This window comes from Lagopus muta, chromosome 1 (genome assembly GCF_023343835.1).
Source record: "Lagopus muta isolate bLagMut1 chromosome 1, bLagMut1 primary, whole genome shotgun sequence".
Lineage (NCBI taxonomy): Eukaryota > Metazoa > Chordata > Aves > Galliformes > Phasianidae > Lagopus > Lagopus muta.
Window position 1 is genome coordinate 28,318,419 of NC_064433.1, and position 20,967 is coordinate 28,339,385.

The window sequence follows — 20,967 nt, forward strand, 5'->3', positions numbered from 1 at the left end:
AATTTGTCACTACTGTTCCTATTGACATGTTGCATATAAATATCTGAGTATTTTAGTTTGTAGTAAGTAAAAATTGAGTTCATGATCTTACAGGCTGCCCAAAGGCATTGGAAATAGCTAAGACTACTGTGACATTAAAAAACCTAAGGCTATTGTTATTTTGTGAAAACTACTTTTTACATAACAAGTCTTGGTTTACTGAATAGTTAAAAGCAACATCTAATCGAAATACAGTGAGTGGAGACCATGCTTTACAGTATTTCAGTCATGTTTATCTTGTTATTGCTTGGAGGTAGTGAGAGAAAAAGTAACATCCAGCAGATATCAGATAGTGTTGTACCTGTGTTCCCCCAAATTTCATTAGATGATGTGTAATCATAGCACTGAGTATTCAGGACTGGGAGGAGAGGTTTTGGTAGTGTTTAATTTTTTGATAGTTTTTCAGTGCTGTTCAGTTTCGGATAATGCAGTTCCTCATTTTGATGTCATTCTGCTTTCCTCTAAATCTTTGTGTGGCTACTGTTATTAATCCTGAACATTTCTGTTCTTAAATTTTTGCTATCATAAAGATGCAGAAATTTAAGAACTTATTTGAAGATACAGCAGTGCATTTTCAAATTTCATACTCAGAGTTGTTCATTTGGAATAGAATTGACTATGCTGCTTACAGGCCTCTAGGGTTTGAGGAAGAAAAGGTTGAGTGTTTTTGACATAGAGTTGAATGCCTACTTAATGGCTTTTGGAGTTGCAGTATTGAAATACATGAATAGTTCAAGGGAAGGAATGGTATCACAGGTTATTTACTTACTCACTACTGATGCAATATACTCATTTTGGCAATAGAATCATAGAATCATAAAGATTGGAAAAGACCTCAAAGTCATCTAGTCCAACCACTGCCTCATCCCCTCCTGTCCACTAAGCCATGTCCCTCAGTGCCATATTGGCGCATTTCTTGAACACCTCCAGGGAATGTGACTCCGCCAATCCCTGGTGGAGTTCCAGTTCATGGGCAGCCTGTTCCAGTGCCTTATCACTCTTTCAGAGAATAAATTTTTCCTAAGTTTTCATGCACTTCGAGCTGTTTAAGAAACACCATACAGTTCTGGATTTGACATACATGTCTGGCATCATTTGCAAAATCTATGTAACTAAAGCAGATTAAGAACATGGAAATACAGCTGTGTATTTCCATACATGGAATGCAGCTTTCTGTGGCTCTAAGTGAGATGAATCAAAAGCAGACTTCTGCAACAGATGGCAAAAAAAAATGCTGATCACTTCTGGATACAGAGCCGTGGTTCTTGTGATGGAAAAGGCAAATAGCTAAAATTTGGTAAACTGGATTTAGAAAATGCATTTCCCCAGACTTACTATTTTTCTTCTTCATCTTCCTTAATTTTTTTTTTTTTGATTGCTCATTTCTCCTCTCCAGAGAAATACAAAATTCAGTAATCAGTAAATCTGAGATTCTGCAGCAGTTTCCCAGTGGACACTTACTTATAAATTAAGAGGAAACAGGAGGAAAATATTTTTTCATCCCAGGAAGAGTCTATTCTCAATTATAATTAAATATTCAAAATGAAAAACAAAAAAAGTCCACAAGTAGCCTGGATCAGTAGCCTAAAACTGTTCATTAAATATAAATCAACAGATTCTAATCCTTTGTTGTATGGAAATTGTGTTTTGTTCTGAGAAAAAAAAAAGAAAGAATGAAGCCCACATCATTTTATGATCATTTTATATCCAACAAACTGCATATTGTAAAGAATCAGTTTGTCATCAGTTCTACAGGACCTTTATTGTAATCACAGACTTACATTTCATTGGATGCACTACCCAAAATTCAAAAGATGTTTCCCACTTAAAAATTCAAAAGAATCACTCTGCTGGTTCTTGGCTTTCTGCAGTGCTTGTGAGTTAGTGCAGGATTTCTAGAATGCCTGTGGTCATCAGTTACTTAAGGTATTACTTTTTAAAAGCAGGAGTAAAAGAAAAGGAAGACGACAAAGATTAGCTTTAGCTTTTACATGTCCCCTGCTACAGGTGATTTTTTTTTTTTGCTTTTACATGTTTCAGTGTGTGTGCATGTGAACAGACTTGACCTTGCAACCCCTTTTGCTGAAAATGGCTGCCTCCTCTCAGGTTATTTCTTTTTCTTTTTTTCTTTTCTCTTTTCCTCTCATATTTTAATGTACTTACCTGATTACAGCATTTAGTTTGGAAGAACTCTGAGTCCTTGGCTGCAAAAATAAGAAAACCTGCTCAGGAGAATTGGGAAGAACACACTGACCTCATAACCACTGTCTGAACAGTGAAAATCTCAACGGTCCTTTAAAAGCAAATTCCCTTAAACTATTTGCCAGTACCATTTATCTCCTTTCAGCTCTTCTGTAGCTTAGTGAAACTCACCGCCATGCAGAGTCTCACCAGATAATACCCCAAAGACACAGCTTGTATTTGTTATCTTTGTGGGTGTAGTGTTTTACCTTCTGTGGATCTGTTTGATATGGGCTTCTTTGTACTCGTATGGGTGATTATACTGAGAAATGCCCTTAGATGTTAGGATGGAGAACTGTGAGCACGTTGTTTTTGTTCATATACTGCATTGTGATCCTATTTTTTTTCTTCTTTTACCTGGTGCTTAAAACAGGTGTAACTGTCAAAACAGCAGAATACAACTTGAATAATTATCATGGATGCAAAGGAGCAAGAACTCTACTGAATTTCATTCTGTGATAAAAAGATCTAATATCTAATTCTGTTTAAATTAATAGGTAATGATGTTACTTTTTTGCATAATGCGATAGATTGGTAGTCTTGAAATACTCATTTAATTTTGAATAGGTTTTATGTTCTGCTTCAGAATTTTGGTAGCTGTTCAAACAGCAGCGTTCTTTATTGACACATTTGGACAGATGGTTGTCCTGTACAATATGTTAACGGTTGGACTGGATGATCTCTTAGGTCTTTTCCAACCTTGGTGATTCTATGATTCTATGATTCTATGTGCAAGAGTGTTCTTATCTCAGGAATGGAATTTCAGCTTTGACTATTGAGAGCTGGGGTTTAATGTTCATTTTCCTTGGAGAAAGGTCTTTTGGTTATCATTAAAGGTAGTAGATGAGAACTGTTAAGATGGAAGAAGTAGATCTTTTTTACATTCCGTTTTTGAATTTCTCACTAACTGGAGTAATTTAAACTTCAGTGCATAATGAGACCTTATGTCATTGTTTGTTGATGCTGACACTGTCATCATAGGTGGAGTCTAACAAGTCCCTGATTAAAAATTTGCATGATCAGATTTAATGAGAAAAGAGGTGATGATGCTATTTCCATTTGATTTGATTCTATTCAACCAGAAGATGGTTTTGCCTTTTTTTTTTTTTTTTTTTCCCCTCTGTAGATGTGAAACTAGTTTTGGTACATCTCTCTCTGAAACATTTACTTTTTGAAACGATTTGATTTGATTTGAAACGAACATTTATTTCTAATTATTCAGTAAGTCTTTAGGAAGACCAGGTTTGAAAATAACTGTCTCTTATTACATCTTTTAATGAAAAGCTTTATGCTTCTTAGCTAGATATCTCTTAAAGAAAAAAATCTTTTCCCAGAATTGCTTATTTTTATTAAAACAAATTTGACATAAACAAGTTTGAGTGAGATTTAAAACTTTTCATGGCAGATTTGGAAATTTATCCAACCTGTATTTTTAAATAAAAAGGAAGGCAATGAGTTTGTTGCTATTTCAACTCCTTAGAAACATGTTTCTGTCCTACTACACACTGAGAAATGAAAGTCCATTTACAGACATTGTTTATAGTTTCCTGTGGAATTTAGTAAGAAGTGCCATAGGATAATGAAACAAAGGATTCATAAAAATTAGTTGGCTGTACAAATAATTAGTTATTTCCATATTGATATGTTATTGATTCAGTGTCACTGGTATGACAAAAGTGGAGGGAAAAGTTGAAAAGTATTTGTTTGACAAATATGGTTTCACATGTTAAATTTGTAGATGAGATGCTAATCATATATCTGCTCATTTTAAATAAACAAGCATGAATATATGTTCTTCAGGATTTATTTCTTCAGTCATTCCTAGTTTTAAGTATTTGTCACTATCTACTGACATGCAGGTAGCAGTTGTACCTCATGAGCAGATGTATTTTTACCCAACTACATGGCCATCCACGACAAGGAGCTTCCTAAACATGTGATATCAGCTAATGTTTTGTCAAATCATCCACAGTGATCTTTTAATCAAAAAGACAACGATGGAAGCTTGATGTTTGAGAAACAAACAAAAAAAAGTCAATTAATATTAATAATTAATCTTGACTTGAAGTATGGAGAGTAAACAAACGTGGATAAAAATTTACCTGCCATAAGCCAACGTAAGGCAGCATGGAAGCAGTGTTCTTCTGCATTCTTGTAGTTGTGATTATTTTTAATTTTTTTTTTACTGTTGCAGATAAAACTGAGAGATTCAGCAGGTGAACGATGTGGTGAGTCTTTTTGGTAATTGTGTTACTTGGTCAATATATACCCTAAGTAAGTAGCAATAATATTTGTGAACTGCCCTTACCATCCTTAAATGTTAGTTATCTATTTTAATTCTGTATGCATATCAGAAAATTACCATTTTTTTCATAGTTTTATGCTAAAAGATGTTCTGTTAAACAGCAGTAACATACTAGTTGCATCACTCTCAAGGACAGAAACACGGTTTTCGGATGCATCAATGGCAAGTGATTAAGTTCCCAGCTCACAAATACACATGCTTCCTAGTGTAACTCTAAGGCTATCAGTGTGATAGTGTGCCTTGCTCTCAGCTGTTCTGAATAGTTGTCAAAAACAACCCTTTAACATTTAATTTGCTTTTCTTTTTCTTTGATGGAATAGCAGGTTAATAATGGGTTAAACACTCATGTTTCTAAGATGCATTTGTTTTCTTTTCAGTCCAAAACCTAGCTCTGATTTTTAGTTATGATTTGTTCCATAATGAAACTGTTAATCTTGTTCCAAAAATGGAGGATTCTGCATTGATTTGTTAAATACTGACCTTCAGTATGCAAATATCACAGTTTTCTTTAACTCCTTATGAAGTGTGTGATGAACCAAGTATTTCACATTTTCTTTTGGAAATAGTTTGAAATCAACAAGAGAATAGTGGTATGTTTTCTTTTGTCTGCTGGTGGACATTGGTAGTTAGCTCAGACCTGCCTCTTGCCCCACTGGTGATTTCATCTGTAGAAGACAGTAAAACCTGCAGGAGGTTGGATGGCAGCATTTCCATTGGGCCAGTACTGCTAAGGAAAAACTCCTTCAGGGTGACAACTCTTCTGTAATGGTTACTATGGAAATGGAAAACCTGGAAAATCTCTGTTTCATGTAGAAGCTATGCAACCTTTTTTTGCACTGTCATTTAGGAGAAACATTGATTCTGTAACCACTGGGTCATTAATGCTTTCAGCTCCAATACAGGTGAGATTTGGGCCAAATCTTTAATGTGGAAAGAGAGGTACCTATTACATACGTGGCCTTGTTTTGTAGAATTCTGCTGGCTGTTCAAGGTTTTAGCAAGCAAGGTTGTTTTTCTGTTGGTGTTGTATAAAGTACATTTTGCAGTTAAATGTCATGTAGTCATTGTTTCAGATACTTGGACAAATATCCAAGAAATATTAGTACTTTTTCCCCCCTCTAATTCCTCTAGTGATGTACCTAGTTAAAAGAACTAGAATGCTCAAGAAAAGCATTCAAAAGGAGCTATACCTCAGGAGATATGCACAAACTGATCATAATTGCCTAAGTGTACTGCTTGTAATAAATGGAGACAAATTATTCTAATTTTAATTTCTGGTCAAGTAGATGAGTCACAGCATAGTGCTGTAATGTCATGTTCCTCCATTCACAAGGGCATTACAATTTCTTTAGAAAAATACCATGTTAAATTATAATTATATGTTGTCAACTAGCTTGTCTTTAAGAAAAGTAAATACTTTACTTAAACTTAATTTTTTTCAGTGTGATTTAACTTTCTAATGCTAACAGCATAATACTGTTTTTTGAGTGGTTTTTCCATTTCTGCTATTCAACAAGTCTATAGTGAGTCTTAAAGGTTTGCTGTATGTCAGATTGAGGAAAGTTCTTCAAGAATTTTCTTGAAGTGTTAGATCATTCTGTATAACTTCACTCAGTGTATACTTAATATGAATAATCTTTTAATTCTAATAGTGATTCTAATTTCTAACATCCAGGCTACTTTTGTTTTTTTGCCTTGGAATGACCAAAAGGACTGTTGCGTTTTAAAGTGACATTTCAAAAAGAAATTAATCATCTTGTAAAGATGTGACAGTGTGGATGGAAGTTAATGCTGGTGGAGAAGGTTATCTGGAACCAGAGCGTGACTTTTTTTTGTAGCTTGAGAACCATACATACGAGAATGGAAGACACAAAGCGCAGTGGCTTTAGTGTAGTGATCTGGTTGCATAGTTCTTATCAAATAAGTGTTTTTTAATATAATCACATGGCGGTCCATAATTCAAACGTCATCTTCTTTTTCACATGAGCTTTCATGTTGCCACTATATGCAAATTGCACGTTTATTATTTCCAGTTGCTCTAGTTGCTACTAGTATTTGCTTAGAATCAAAATCTGTTAACTGCACAGTTTTTGAAATACTGGTGCCATCAAGTTTAAAGTGTACAGGAGCAGTGTTTGGTCTTGATACCTCTTGCTGGAGATGTTCTTAGGGACACTTGCGTTGCCTCTGTGCTAGCAATCAAAGAGTGACAGGAAATAACTCTTCTGCACAGGAACTCAGTTGCCTGTAATGGTAACCTGTTTTTGGGATTTTGGTCTGAAAAACCTAGAAAACTAGGAACAATTTTCCTGGAATCATTTTCCGGGAGACAGTTTGAATGTTGCCATTCTGCTGTAGTGTATGAAGGATGGTAGTAGTGTGGGTATGGACTGCTTAAAACCTTGACTTGACTTCTGTGTCAAACAATATAGTTGAGGGCATCTTTAATTTCCTAGTATAGACATAGCCAAAATAATATAGAATTGGTTGAATTACATGCTAAGTTTAAGCAACTGAATATCTTATGGATTAGCCAGAGCTACAATGAATGTGACGCACTTTTTTGAAGGTCTGAGAATCTTATTATACCAGTGTCCCTTTCCTATTCCTCTGGACCATATTTTATACGTGCTTTTTGTTTTTTGTTCTGGAAAAATGTCACTAGGTCCTGTGTTGTTTCTAAACAGGCAGCAATTCAGCCTGATTAAAAAAGATGCTTAGGACGAGGCCATATGTGATCGCTCCCAGTTAAGGATTGAGACTGAGCGTTACTTTCTTTGATACCAGACAAAATTGCCTGAGCCCAGGCAAGTGTGTTTTCATCTTCCTAGACTTCTGCATGTTAGTTGTGTTTCTCTCTATGATTTAATTGTGAAACTGAAGAAAACTGTAATGACCAGCTATGGATTTACTCTACACCAGGCTTTCATCTTTCTCAAGGCAGATCTTCCCATGAAATAGTAAAACTGTTTCTGCGTGAGAAGGAAGAAGACTGAGGGCTTTTTGACTAACATCTGTGCTTCTGATGTAACCACCTTTTTAATTATCCAGCGGCACTTCCAAACTGATTTAAAGAGCCATTAAATATAAGTGTGGTATCAAAGCATTTTGAGCCGCAATCTCAAAAACCAGGTTACACAAATAGTCATGCTGACAAGTCGAGTTGAGCTTTTGTGTTAGAGTGCAGGGAGAACTGCAGTGTATACGAGAGAACAACATTCCAAGGGTAAATCTTTATTAGAAAAAGGTGTGATAATTGATTTTGGAGAGCAGATTCAAGGGCAAACAGGGTAGACAGTGTGTGTATGGGTAGATTTAACTGTATGGATCATGTTACATTTAATGTTTGGATTCAGTGAGATTGATGGCCAATGCTCAGCCTATGATCTCAAGGGAGATCATAGAATTGTAGAATGGCTTAGGTTGGAAGGGGCCTTGAAAATCATCTAATTCCAACTCCCCTGCTGTGAGAAGGTTTGCCTCACACTTCTACAATAGTAGGGCACCAGCCAACATGGCCTTCGAACTCTTCTGCAGCTTCTCTGGGCAAGTGGTTTCAATTCCTTACCACCTTCTGAGTAAAAATTTTCCACTGAATGTCTAATTTAATATCTCTTTTAGTTTAAAGCCATACCCCTTGTCCTATCACTATCTTTTTACACTGCCTGTGTAAAAAGTCAGTCTCTATCCTGTTCATAATCTCTCAGGTACTGGGAGGCTTCATTGAGGTCTCCCTGGAGCCTTCAACTCTCCAAACCAAAAAAAAACCCAACCCTGCTCCCTCAATCTTTCTTTATAGGAGATGTGCTCCAGCCCTCTGATCTCTGTGACCCTTCTCTGGATCTGCTTCCATACTTTTACTTCTTTCTTGTGCTGGGGGCAAGAGGGCAGAGCCATGAGAGGCAACCACCTTCTTTGCCGCACTGGCCACATTTCTTTGATGCAGCCCAGAGTGCAGTTGGCCATCTGGGCTGCAGACGCACACTGCTGGCTCATGTACAGCTTTTCATCTACCAGAACCCCCAAGTCCTTCTCAACAGAACTGCTGGCAGTGACGTCTTCTTCCAGTCTATACATTACTCTGAGACTGCCCTGAGCTAAGTGCAACATCTTGCACTTGGCTTTGTTGAACATCATTAGGTTCATGCAGGCCCCCTTTCAAGCCTGTCCAGGTTCTTCTGTATGACATCCCTCCCTTCTATTGTACTGACAGCACACCGCTCAGCTTATTGTCATCAGTAAACTTGCTTAGGGTACACTTGATCCCACGGTCCATGCCATTGATAAAGATGCTGAAGAGCTCCAGTCCCAGGACAGACTTCTGGGGGACACCACTCAAGACTGGCTTCCACCTGGATGTAGAGCCGCTGACCACAAAACTCTGGCGGTGACCATCTAACCAATTATTTATCTATTGAATAGTCAAGCCTTCAAATCTGTATCTGTCCAATTTAGAGGTAAGGATGTGGTGTGAAACCATGTCAAAGGCCTTGCACAAGTCCAGGTCGACAATATCAATTGCCTTGTCTTTGTCCACCGATGCCATCGCTCCATCACAGAAGGCCATCAGATTGATCAGATCCTTGCATAAGCTTTATGTTTGTAATAATCAGAAGGGAAAATGGCAGATCCCAAACTGAGGAAAGAGAATAGCTACCTTCTAATCTGCAAGAACCATATCTCTTTTCTCAACACAATCCTAGACTGCATTAATCATCCGTAATATTCTCCAACCTGAGTGGAATGAAGATCTTTGTCTATGTGCTGATAGTAGGATTTATGATTATATTTGTGAATATGTCTTCTGAAATCTGGGAAGAAAACTCTCCAGTGTGGTGTTAGAAAGTGGCATTCCTTTATTCCTCATGATATATACCAGACAACTTGACAAAGTGCATTCTCTTGGAGTTCAGGTTCTACGTTTAAACAGTTAAGACATACATATGCAGTACATTGGCATACATATTCATTCTCTTCCAAGAACTCATTACTATTTACTAATATCCCTCAGTGCATGCCCAGTTAGTTGCAACTGGGCTGGTCGTATGACCACTCAGTTTATCCCCATTTTTCCATCACCAGCTTCATCACAGAGACATTTGTCTGACCTTCAGCTGTTTTTTCCCAATTTGGCAAACTTCCATTGCTTGTTAGGATATAATGAGCAATTTCCAAAACAATATATGTGAAAATCTGAGGAAAACATACTTGCACCTGGTGAAATGCTATGATAAAAGTAGTCTGTTATGACTCCAGTGCTTCCTGTGAAACAGAATCGTTGAGGAAAACAAGGCTGTTCACACAGTAAGCAAAAGCGAAGTCAAAATTGAAAGTTTTAGAACTAGCACTCATTGATTCTTTTTGCTAAACTAATATGTTAATCCCCAAACCAATATACTGATCCCTATTGCTAAACAAACCAACATATATCAGATAAAAAAAGATTGCACTCTGTCATTTAATTCCATTTCAGTTTCTTGTTTGTATATTTTAAATTTTCTTCACCTAGTTCTCTAATTCAATAATTTATTTCAAAGTCAGTAATTCTTTGCCTAGGGCTTGCTGTCTTGGATATGCATGCCTTCTAGAGAGCTACAGGTTGTGATCCTCTGTTGATTTATCTAGTTGTTATTCTAGTTTTGGTTAAAAAAAAAAATAAAATCAAAGCAGCCTACATCCCATGCAAAGGTAAAGAAATATAGGTACCTAACAGCAGGTGCCTATTCCACTGTCAGAGGCATTAGCATTTTTAATTATGCGTGAGCTAATTTTAAGCTCACTTAAATGTGTTAATTGCTAAGAAAGCAGACTAGGACAATGGGGCTCAACAATGAATGCAGAGTCTTCCTGGGGTTCTGGGCAAATTCTTGAGCAATTAACCAACAGTTTCTCCCAAGCTGCCACACTGATGCTACTGTCAGTAAATAGTGTAAATATGCTGCAATTATAATTTTGCGTAAATTATATAAGTAACTTTGGAAACGATGCCATAAGTTCAAAGCATTGGTTTGTGTAAAAGACCTGTTAGTGAAAGCAGAATGTTGCCATTTTCTGCCATTAAAAAAAAAGAAAAAGTTTTTGTCTTCATCTTCAGGATAAGAACTGTAATAACGAGGACAGTGCTGCATGTGGATTTTGATGGCACGCTCCAGGACACAAAGGAGACAAATCTTTGTAGTCTGTGGAGTTACACTGTAGAACAATTATTCAGAAGCTACAAGTGAATATTTTAGAAGAAAAGGGTTCCAAGCTTTTTCATCAAGTCATGCATCTCTCTCCTTCCTTATCCAGTAATGCACAACAGATTGTATATCTGTGGAGTATGGGGTAGGTTTGGGGGGTTTTTTTCCTTTTGTTTTGGTCAGGGTAAATAATTTGCATATCCCATTGAACTGTTTGGCTGCATCATTAATCTCATGAATTAGATTTTCATTTGAAAGCAGTGTCAGCATACAAGTATTTTAAAGTAGGTCTCGCTAGCTTTTGCATTTTCTTAGGTGAAAAGATTCTCTGAGCAATGGCCAGTATGTTTGAACAAAGGCTACTCAGGAAGCCAAATGTAACTGGTATAGAAAAAATTCTGTTTGGTCTTGGGAAAATTATTCCAGAATTTAATATTTATCCTAAGTGAAAGCGTTAGTAGTTAAATCTGATTAAAAGTGAAAGGTATACTCATGAGGTCATCCCTGATGACCACTAAGTTCAAGCCATTCACTTCAAATACATGTTGTAAGTTGAATGAAAAAAGATGAGAAATGCAAAGAGGACAAGAAACTACACAGGCAACAGATGGATATTTTTGGTATATTAGTTCCTGTTAATTTCATTACCAGCTGTATTTGATGCCCTGGTTTATTTTTAAAATGTCAATATTTGCTTATTTATTAAACTGGCTGATGTTTACTGTATCTTCTGAATTCACAAGAATTATCATGAAATATTTCAGGCTTTGCTTAGATTTTTATTTGTGTGCCATTTATTGATATCTCTGCAGAAATAAATGTCATAGTAAAGTGGAACATTAGATTACCTAATTAAGCATTTCAGAGGGATATGTGCTAAAAATAAAATTGATGAACGGTAGGAATTCACTGTTCTCAGTAGTTATAAATGTGTAAAATATAGAACATAACTTCAGGCCTAGAGTTGAATAGGTTTTATTTCAAGAGTTTTATTTACAGTGTGCATCATCGCGGGGAGGCTTTCAGTGATTTCTTTCAGACTTGGATGAAGCCCAATAACAACTGAACCGCTTAGAATCTCCCAGCAGTTTAATTGCCAATTATCTCATTTTTTATGTGGCCTTCAGTCTTTAGTAGGGTACTTTGTGCAATGACAGGCATGGGAGTAGTAGTGAACCCTTCTAGAAATACGATTTCCAGTGTTCTGCATGCAGCATGACTCTCTGAGGGCTCTCTGACATTTGTTTGCCAGCGATGATAATACTGTCCATTGTAGTTTTGCTGACAATCAGCAAAATGATTATGAGTTTTTCTAGTACTGTAGGATTGTGTGGCACATGACTGACAGCTGCAAAAATGATATAATTTGGGCTCCGTACAAGCATGCAGCTAAGTGCTTATTAATAAAGCAACAATTATAAAGTAAATATTATGATGACTTAATGTGCCCACAAAAGTATGAATCATGTTTCTCTTGAAAGTGAATGGTGAATTATGAATTACATCACATGCCAAACAATATTAGAAAAGAATATGACAGAGGTAGATGTACATGATTAGTGCTTTTGTTGATTTAATACAATTTAAAGTTTGTTAATCCTGTGAAAATGAGATTCTCTTTCTTTAACTAAAGAGTGCTCCATTAATGGCATTTAATACTCCGTAAATCTATTAAATGAAAAAGCCTTAGGATTTCCTTGACGGAAAAGAACTATGATGTTTTGTGTGTTGAAAGGTAATTAACTTAAATACCAGTAATTGCAAAATTTAAATCATTGAATGGTGACTGCTAAATGGGAAGTGTGTGTATGTAATGTGATGTCCATCAAAATGTCAGTGTTTTCCTGACATGTTTCAGTGTATGTTACGTACTAAGTGATGAAAGTTAAGCCCAAGAAAATCACATGAACAATTTGATACTTTTGGTCAGAAATAACAAAATAATATCAAATACAGATTTCCTATGCGTGTGTTTGTGTATAAAATGATGTACTTGGTGTCAAGTGACTTGGAGTCAAATATTATGTGCAAAAAAATTAGTAATAAAAGCAGAGTAACGTGTAAGGCTTCAAGTTGACTTTGCAAATTGAAAACATATCTAGAACTTCTGCATTTTCTTACTTAACTTTGATTCTGTGTAGACAGGTTAATGAAAGAGTCTGTGAACAACCCCTTGATATTGTCCTTTGCCTCCAGATCTTTGATAAATAATTTCGCAGAAAGGGGAAAAAAGATAGAACTTGATAGAGACGCTTCATAATTTCTGCAAGCAGAGAATAATTTTCACAGATTGGTGAAAACTTTTTTCTTTTTGAAATCATTAGTCTATGTCATGGAGTTCGGCCAGTAAAATGCTTGTGAGTCAATCATTGCAACTTAAGAAATTTTTGATTATCTGGTTCAGCTGATAGATTGCCTGACACATCTGTCCTCTTCTGGAGGAGTATCATTCATTGACTAACACTAGTCTATGAGTTCCTTGTATCAGTCATTTCACGTGGTATTCCATCAGTATTCTTTTTTATGTTTGAATACAGTATGCAGACTGTTCTTTTGGAATTTCTGACAGTATTTAAAGCTATCCTAACTTTATTTGTCACTCAGAGCATGGTAAGGCACTGGAATGGTTTGTCCAGATGGGCTGTGGATGTCCCATCCCTGGAGGTGTTCAAGGCCAGGTTGGACACCTGGACAGCCTAATCTACTGGATAGCAAACCTTTGCACAGCAAGAGGGTTGGACCTCTGTAGTCTTTCAAGCCCTTTCCAGTCCAAACCATTATCACAGAATCACAGAATGGCCCTGGTTAGAAGGGACTGCAAGGATCATGAGTCTCTAACTCCCGTGACACAGGCAGGGCCCCAACCTCCCCATTTAATACTAGACCAGGCCGCCCAGGGCTCCATCCAACCTGGCCTTGAACACCTCCAGGGATGGGGCATCCACAGCCTCTCTGGGCAGCCTGTTCCAGCTCCTCACCACTCTCTCTGTAAAGAATTTCCCCCTGACATCCAACCTAAGTCTTCCCTCCCCCAACTTAAAACCATTTCCCTTTGTCCTGCAGTTATCTACCCTTTCAAAGAGTTGATTCCCCTCCTCTTTGTAGGCTCCCTTTAGGTATTGAAAGGCTGCAGTGAGGTCGTCCCACAGCCTTCTTTTCTCCAGGCTGAACAAGCCCAGCTCCCTCAGCATGTCTTCATGGGGGAAGTGCTCCAGCCCTCTGATCATCATTCTGTGAATATGTTATGCAAATTGATGGAAGTATTACTAGTAATGGTTTGCAGTGTGTATTGTACAAGAGTTCAAAGTAAGCTGTTACTGTGGTTTGTTTTTGGTCACCAAATCACGTCAAGTGCATGATTTGTGCTTTGGTATTGTTTTGGTATTATCTGTGCTTTGTTTTGCTACCTGCAGGAAGCTATAAGTTACCATTTACTGTGGTTGAGTACCTGACTACATGTGTGGATGTACATAAAGAAGTGTCATTTAAAAACACTGTCCGTTCCTTTTATATATACACTTTTTTTCCTCACATATATTTTCTTGAGTATTTTAAATCCATTGTAATGTTGACCTAGTTTACGATATTTCCATTTGATTATCCTAGAGTGATCTGCTTATTTTCTTCCAAGGTTGCCAGGAAATGCAGTCAATATTGGCAGAAAGCTCTGAGGTGTAAGAGACTACAGAAGAACAGAGATAAAGCATTAGATGGAGGTGCTCCTCAAGGGTCACATGGAAAGCACATTTTCCTTGGATAAAGGCACTAGATTCAAACAATTTCCAGTTTTTCTTTTCCCTGGCTATTTTCCAGTAGTTAACGAAAAAGTGACAGTATGCAATGTCCTCAGCATAGTACAATTAGTTTGTGCTACGTATCCAGTATTTAGGGAAATCGTCCTCTAATGTGTTCCTTAAAGTTTTCTTCTTGGTATTGTGTTACAGCTAACAATTAGTTGTAGCTCTTGAAAAGTTTTCAAAATACTATCAGGTGAATTCGTAAATTACACTTGAGCCCCTTAGGGAACATCAGACTCCTTTACAGTTGAAGTACCTAATTCAGTAATCTAATGAGCAAGGAAAAGCATTTGTGCTGTAAAAATTATTAAATAAGATACAAGAAACCCAATCAAGTTACTCTTATGTTGCACTGTTATAATTTCACTTGACTGAATGTCTTCTCTAGTGTTCATTGACCTCCAGTTTTCCTTGCCTATTAGATCTTTTCATATGCTTGATTGCGAGACAAATGCACTGTCAAGTACCTTCAGAACACACAGAGGAACTTGCTTGCTTTCCTTTTATATGTATTCCCTTTCCTTCCAGCCTTAGCCTTCCTCATTAAGTGTAATCTCTTGAGAATGTCTCTGTGAAGAGTTTGGAAACTGCTTTTGTTAACGTTCCCCGGAAATGTTGTGAGGTATTTTTACTGTGTCTAACTGGAAAAGCGAAAAAAAGGTTAGTATCAGGAATTACACTGAGATTACTTTCCATAATTAGTTCACTTATCTTGATTTCATCTTCCTTTTAACAGACAGGAGTTACATCAGCTGAATCCCAAATGCAAAGGACTTTCTTTCCATTAGGAGCTTAGAATCAGAAAACCAGGACAGTGCTCACAGTGTGAAGCCATCCCTGACTGCACTGCTCATGGCAACCAGCTCCTCTGCATTCACAGGTCTTGCGAACCGAGAGGAAGTTTGGGAAGTTGTTAAGTATTTTGGTGAAACTCAGCTAAATTAATTCAGGCAGCTAAAAGTTACTTGTGTCAGCAATCAATTCTGAGTTAATTCCTCAGAAGGGAAAAACTGACATGCTAATAGGAAGATTAATTTACCCTCGTTCTTTCCTCTGAACCTTAAGTGAGTACGAGGGGCCCACGTCTGACACATCTATTTAAAAAAAATATGGCCTCCCGAGACTGGGTGAGGTGTTTTCACTGACAACTAAACTACATCGCTCCACTCTCTCATTTCCCCTCCACAGAAGAACTGGGGGAGACAGTACAATGAAAGCAGGCTCATAGGTGGAGATATGACAGAGTTCCCTCACCAGCTGCCGTTACGGACAGAACAGACTCAGCATAGGGAGATTAATACAATTTACTGCCCACTGCTAACAGGCTAGAGCAGTGAAAAGAGAACACTAAAAACACTTCCCCCATCCACCGTCTTCTACCTTCTCCCTTGAGCGGGGCGGGGGAACGTGAAACGGGCAGCGCTCAGCCCGTAACGCTTCATCTCTGCCGCTCCTCTGCTCTCAGCGTGACCCCGCTCCACTGATGCCGTGCTGCCCGGACTGATCCCAGCACCCTGCTTTCCCAGCACCGCTCCAGCGCGGCTCCGTACCGCGCGCCACGCCCTTCAGCCACTGCCCCACACGGGTCCCCACGGCCGGCAGCTCCGTCCCGGGGCTGCTCCTGCGGAGGTATCCACCGTATCCCTTCGGGTCCCATCCGCTGCCTCCCCGCGGCCCCCCCCCCCCCCCCCCCCCCCCTCCGCGGCCGCAGTTGGGGATCGGCTGGGCGCGGTGCCCGCGGGCCGCAGGGGACGGCGGCTCCTCCGTGCGCCTCTCGTGGGCTGCGGGGAGCTGCTGCTCCGCGGCCGGAGCGCCTCCTGCCCTCCTCCTGCGCTTACATTGAGAGATTGCACCTTCCTCCAGTTATTTATTTATTTGTTATTATTAATTAGTCCCATTTAAGAGCAATGTCCACATCACGGAACGTATTGTTCTGGTTCACTGTAAGAATTTAAATCGAAGTCGTTAAGTAGGATGCAAGCCCAGGTTCCCATTGCTTCATAGGTGAGAAGGATTGTAGCACGCCAGCACTGCTGTGCCTTGCCGCAGCCCCGTGTCTCCCCATGGGACCTGGTGGCAGAGTCCAGCTCATGCGGCAGCTCTGCTCTACCTCTCTACAGATCTTCCGTTTGAGTGTTGGAGTGGATTTCCTGCTGGAATACAGAACTAGGCTAGGGATGAGTTATGCTTTACTTATACCGAGCATTACTGATTGCTGAAACAGAGCAGTGACACAGTATCTTGCTACTCACGTTTTCATTTCAAACTTTAAACATGCTTTCCTAAATAAAAGCAGTCTTTAGCTTCCTGAAATAGTTTGCATCGTCACAGTATGAGTAGTCACACATTTACTATCTTCTAAACTGATAAGTCGAATAAATGTTTATTTCCATTTTTGCCCTTTTCAAAGAAACTTCAGTTTCATTCCAGTGATGTAGAAAAAGGAAGCAGCTTGAACTTTATTTTTGATACTGCTACAAAGTCCCTAAATGAGAAAATTGAAACTTTGAAAGCCTCTCTTTAGCAGAACTCCATGAAGAGTTTTCTACTTACATGTGCTTTTATCTCTGCTTTCTGTGCTGAGTATTCCTTGATAACTCTGCTTCAGAGTGAGAACAAAGCTATTACTATATTCTTCGTAGTCACATGTTTGTGAATGATGAGCTGCTGGTGCCAGTGCTGGCTTTGTTTTATGTTTATTGGTCCATGCTGTAGTGCTGTTGAGCTTGTCCTGGATTTACTCCCTCGACTCAGAGGAACGCGGTGTAAAGGAGAAACTTCTGCTTGAACAACTTTACGGGTGAAAACTGTTTTCAGCTTACTTGACGGAGATCTCAGCAGGAAAATGTAATTCTTCATCCTTAAGAGAGCAAGCTAAATGTTTGATTTTGTCTTACTTTTAGCGTTTCTAGTTGCCCTTCTGTTGCAGGAATAGTCCCAGACCCCATGCGGGAGGCTCAGGCAGTGCCACACTGTCGCATTCTGTCCTTGCAGTCTGAAACTTCATTCCTGTTCTTCCCTCGTGCAGGTTTTCCTCTTTGGATTTTAGACAGAAGATTTTAGTTAATGCAAAATGAGACTCAACTAAACATGTTAAAAATAAGAAATACCTCCACTTAACGTGGATCATTTCTCATTGGCTTTCTTTGCATTGTATAGTTAGTGAGGTTTAAAGTACTGTTTCCCATGTGATCAGTTAAAGTGCTTCTTTGCTGCTTTTGTGTGTCCGTATGACATTGCAGGTACTTAAGATACCAATTTAACTGTAACTCATATTTCTCTTTTAAGCATAAAGGAAATAGAGGTCAAAAATGGTAAATTTTTTTCTTCGCATGCTAAACTTTACAAGTTTTCTTGTGAAAGTTGTTGACTTCAGCTTCTAGAGTGTTTTATGGCAAATGCATATTAAAACTGCTACATTTTGTAAGTAGATTGCGAGAAATTCAATCTGCGTAAAAATATAGCATTTCATTAGAAATAATTTTTCAGTGAGGTAATTTGTCATTTTAAAGGAAAAATTAAGAAGGTATTAAAAATTAAGACTTTTCAGAGCCCATAAACACTTTGCTTTTCGTCTGTTCTTTAGGTGATTTTATCAGTATGTGAATTCTTTGTCTTATTGCACCAATGATCTACGATTGCATTGATCTTTACATAAAGATAATTCAGATAATTAAGAGTTCTTTGACATTCAGTTTGAATTTTCATTCATATAGTGGATTGCTTTGCTGCTGAAAAAAGTCAAATTAAATATATTTGTGTGTCTGATTAGCCTCTGTTTTTTTCTTACTGGGCTTTCTAAAATTTTCTATTTGAAATTTGAAGTAACAGGGTCAAATAGCAGTGAGTTAGGGATTTTGTTTGTCTAAAAATGTAAGCATTAAACCACGTGTGCTGCCTGCTGCAGTTTTTTAGTCGTAGGAATTTATTTAAAAGTAACAGGTGAGTTATTACTAAATAATGTGGTTCTTTTCATCGAGTTCTTGCGTTCAGTGAACAAAAAGTGTGAAGCAGGCAAACATCAGATGCATTAGTTCAAATATTATGTGCACATGTACTTAACAAGCACATTAAAAAGACATACAGAATTGTTTTTACTTTTTTGTTTACTAATAGTAGCTACAAGAATACACTAGAACAGGTATTTTTGTTCTTTTGTTTTATATGAGCTACTATAATCTTTTTTCATCCATATTAAAAGGAGGTTAACGGGAGAGTAACGTTTTCTCTGAAATGTGTTGCCTCTGCTGAAAGAGATTATTAGATAGCTTTACCAATCTTTTTAGTTCAGTTTGTGATCTGACACATAAAATGTTGCTATCACAAGTTCCATAAAAACATTAGGTTTTACTGAGAATTTATTAGTCTAAAACCAGCCTATTGTAATCTTAAATTATGACTTTATTAAATAGGAAATCATGATCAATTGAAAATGAATAATTTTTAAAAAATGGTTTTTCTACCGCATTGGTTTTTGTTTGTTTTTAATTTTATTTTATGTGTCTCAGGGCTTAGTAAATATGAAAAGGATACAGACTTTCCCAAGCTGTATTTGCTTTTCTTTTAGTAGTTTGCACAGAAGTGGAAAAATCATTCACGTGTAGCTCATCTCCTCTAGAAGTAACTGCTAAAATTAGGTAATTTTCTTTTTAACTAATGAAACTTCCAGCTCACTACCCCTCAGCTTGTGGTGAATGAAGTGTACTGTGTTGCTGTTTTCTAAGTACAGTAGATGCTATGGAGATTGTGAAGTTAGTCATTGCAGATATCTTTTTAATTAATGAATTGTGAAAATAGTCAATACTTTTTCATATTTTATTAATTTAATGCATTTTTCAGTATTAGCAAATGAAGCAAATTGATTATGCTTTTTTAAATGGTGTAAGTGCTTGGTGTTACAACCTTTCTCTCTGGTAACCAATTTGTGTGCAGCCTCCTGGGAAGGCTGCACGCTTGGGAATGGGGGCAATTGCTTTCTTTGCCTTTCTAGCCTGGGAAACTTGTGGTCAAATGGAGAGCTGAACAGAAAGAGAATTAAGCACCTCAAGTGAGGAAAGGGAGGTTTTCACCAGTGCTTATACGTGTTTTATTGAGCTCTTAGTAGGTGAAGGAGGCTACCTCATTGTTCATCCCTTGCTATTACTCAGTCCACTGAGGCTCAGGATACTGAACCTAGAGTATCCTTATTTTTGGATCTTCTTTGAGAGGGAGCAGTTCCTTGAAGAAATGGTGTTGCTGTGCATTGGTATTGCGTGGTATGCCATTCCCACAATCCTAGTTGTTTCTCAAGCTCTCATTTTAAAACACAGCCTAATTGTAGCTGATGCTATCATGCTTGCTTGCTAAGCGTTTCAAATGAGATCTGTAAAGCTGCCTCAGCAGCCTTTCTGAGGTTGTTGGCTCCATTTCTGTTTTTGTCATCCTTTCCTCTGTGTTTTTCTTTCTGCTTTTTAAAGTTGAAAAAAGGAGAAGCTTTACCGTGCAGATCCAGCAGTGTCTTCATAATCTCTCTCCATTGACTCAATTTTTTTTCCTCCTTGGAGGTGGCAGACTTTGGAGGGAGCTTAGTTTCCCCAGTTTTTAGTCTTAATAACAGAGCATACTTCATGCGAAGGGTTCAGAGGGAATCAGCTTTACCTACCATCTGAAGTTTGGTGTTTCGGCACTGGCCATTTGGGAAGATGAGCTTGTTTGCAGAACTTAGAGCTGTGTTTTCATGTGCATGGCTTTCAGCGTCTGCCTTTCCATCCAGCCCTGCTGTCCTGACGTGCTTACCACTGTGGGCAATGCTGTAGCCCCGGTCCACTGCTGGAGCTCTGGTATGCAGTGCCTTCCCAAGCTGCAGTCAGCTGGTCCACTGTGTTTGCAGTGCTATGTCTCCCTGAGACTGGACTTGCACAGCACAGATCAGAAACATAACCTGGTTTGTCAGAGGATTTGTCAGAGAAGCTTCTTTATCCAGGATGACTTGGTAGCATCACACTAAGTACCCGCTGCTGAAGAGCTGCTTGAGGGGCCTCGCTGACTAGCAGCTCAGATCTGAGCTATGTTTCTCCATTAGGGACATTCCAGTCACTTCATTATGTACTGCATTATGCACCACCTGTCAGTTAGTGTCCTGGGTGCAGTGTATTTTCCACTGATTATATACTTTTCCCATAAAATAAATACGTATACTATAGATGGAAGCAGCTGCGTTTTCAACTGCGTATCTTCAAGAGCTGTATTTGGACAGTAACACCAATGTCTTTTATAACATTTTCAGTCTTTGCATTGAGTACTTTCATAATGTTCATCAGTTAAGCTCACTGTTAGTCCAGTTGCACACCTGCCTTTTTAAGCCTTCATGCTTAGTTGCCAGCTTTTCAGTCTGCCTATCCTTCTTCCTCACCCCACAAGGCAT

General features: G+C 38.2%; 1 protein-coding gene across 1 annotated transcript in view; it reads left to right on the forward strand.

Annotated features, from left to right (window-relative positions):
- Window positions 1–20,967, forward strand: part of CNTN1 (contactin 1) — a 238,112-nt gene that overhangs the window by 16,891 nt on the left and 200,254 nt on the right. The window contains exon 2 of the mRNA XM_048956631.1: window positions 4,475–4,508. The gene's annotated coding sequence lies outside the window, so the exon portion shown is untranslated. The remainder of the gene's footprint in view (window positions 1–4,474; window positions 4,509–20,967) is intronic.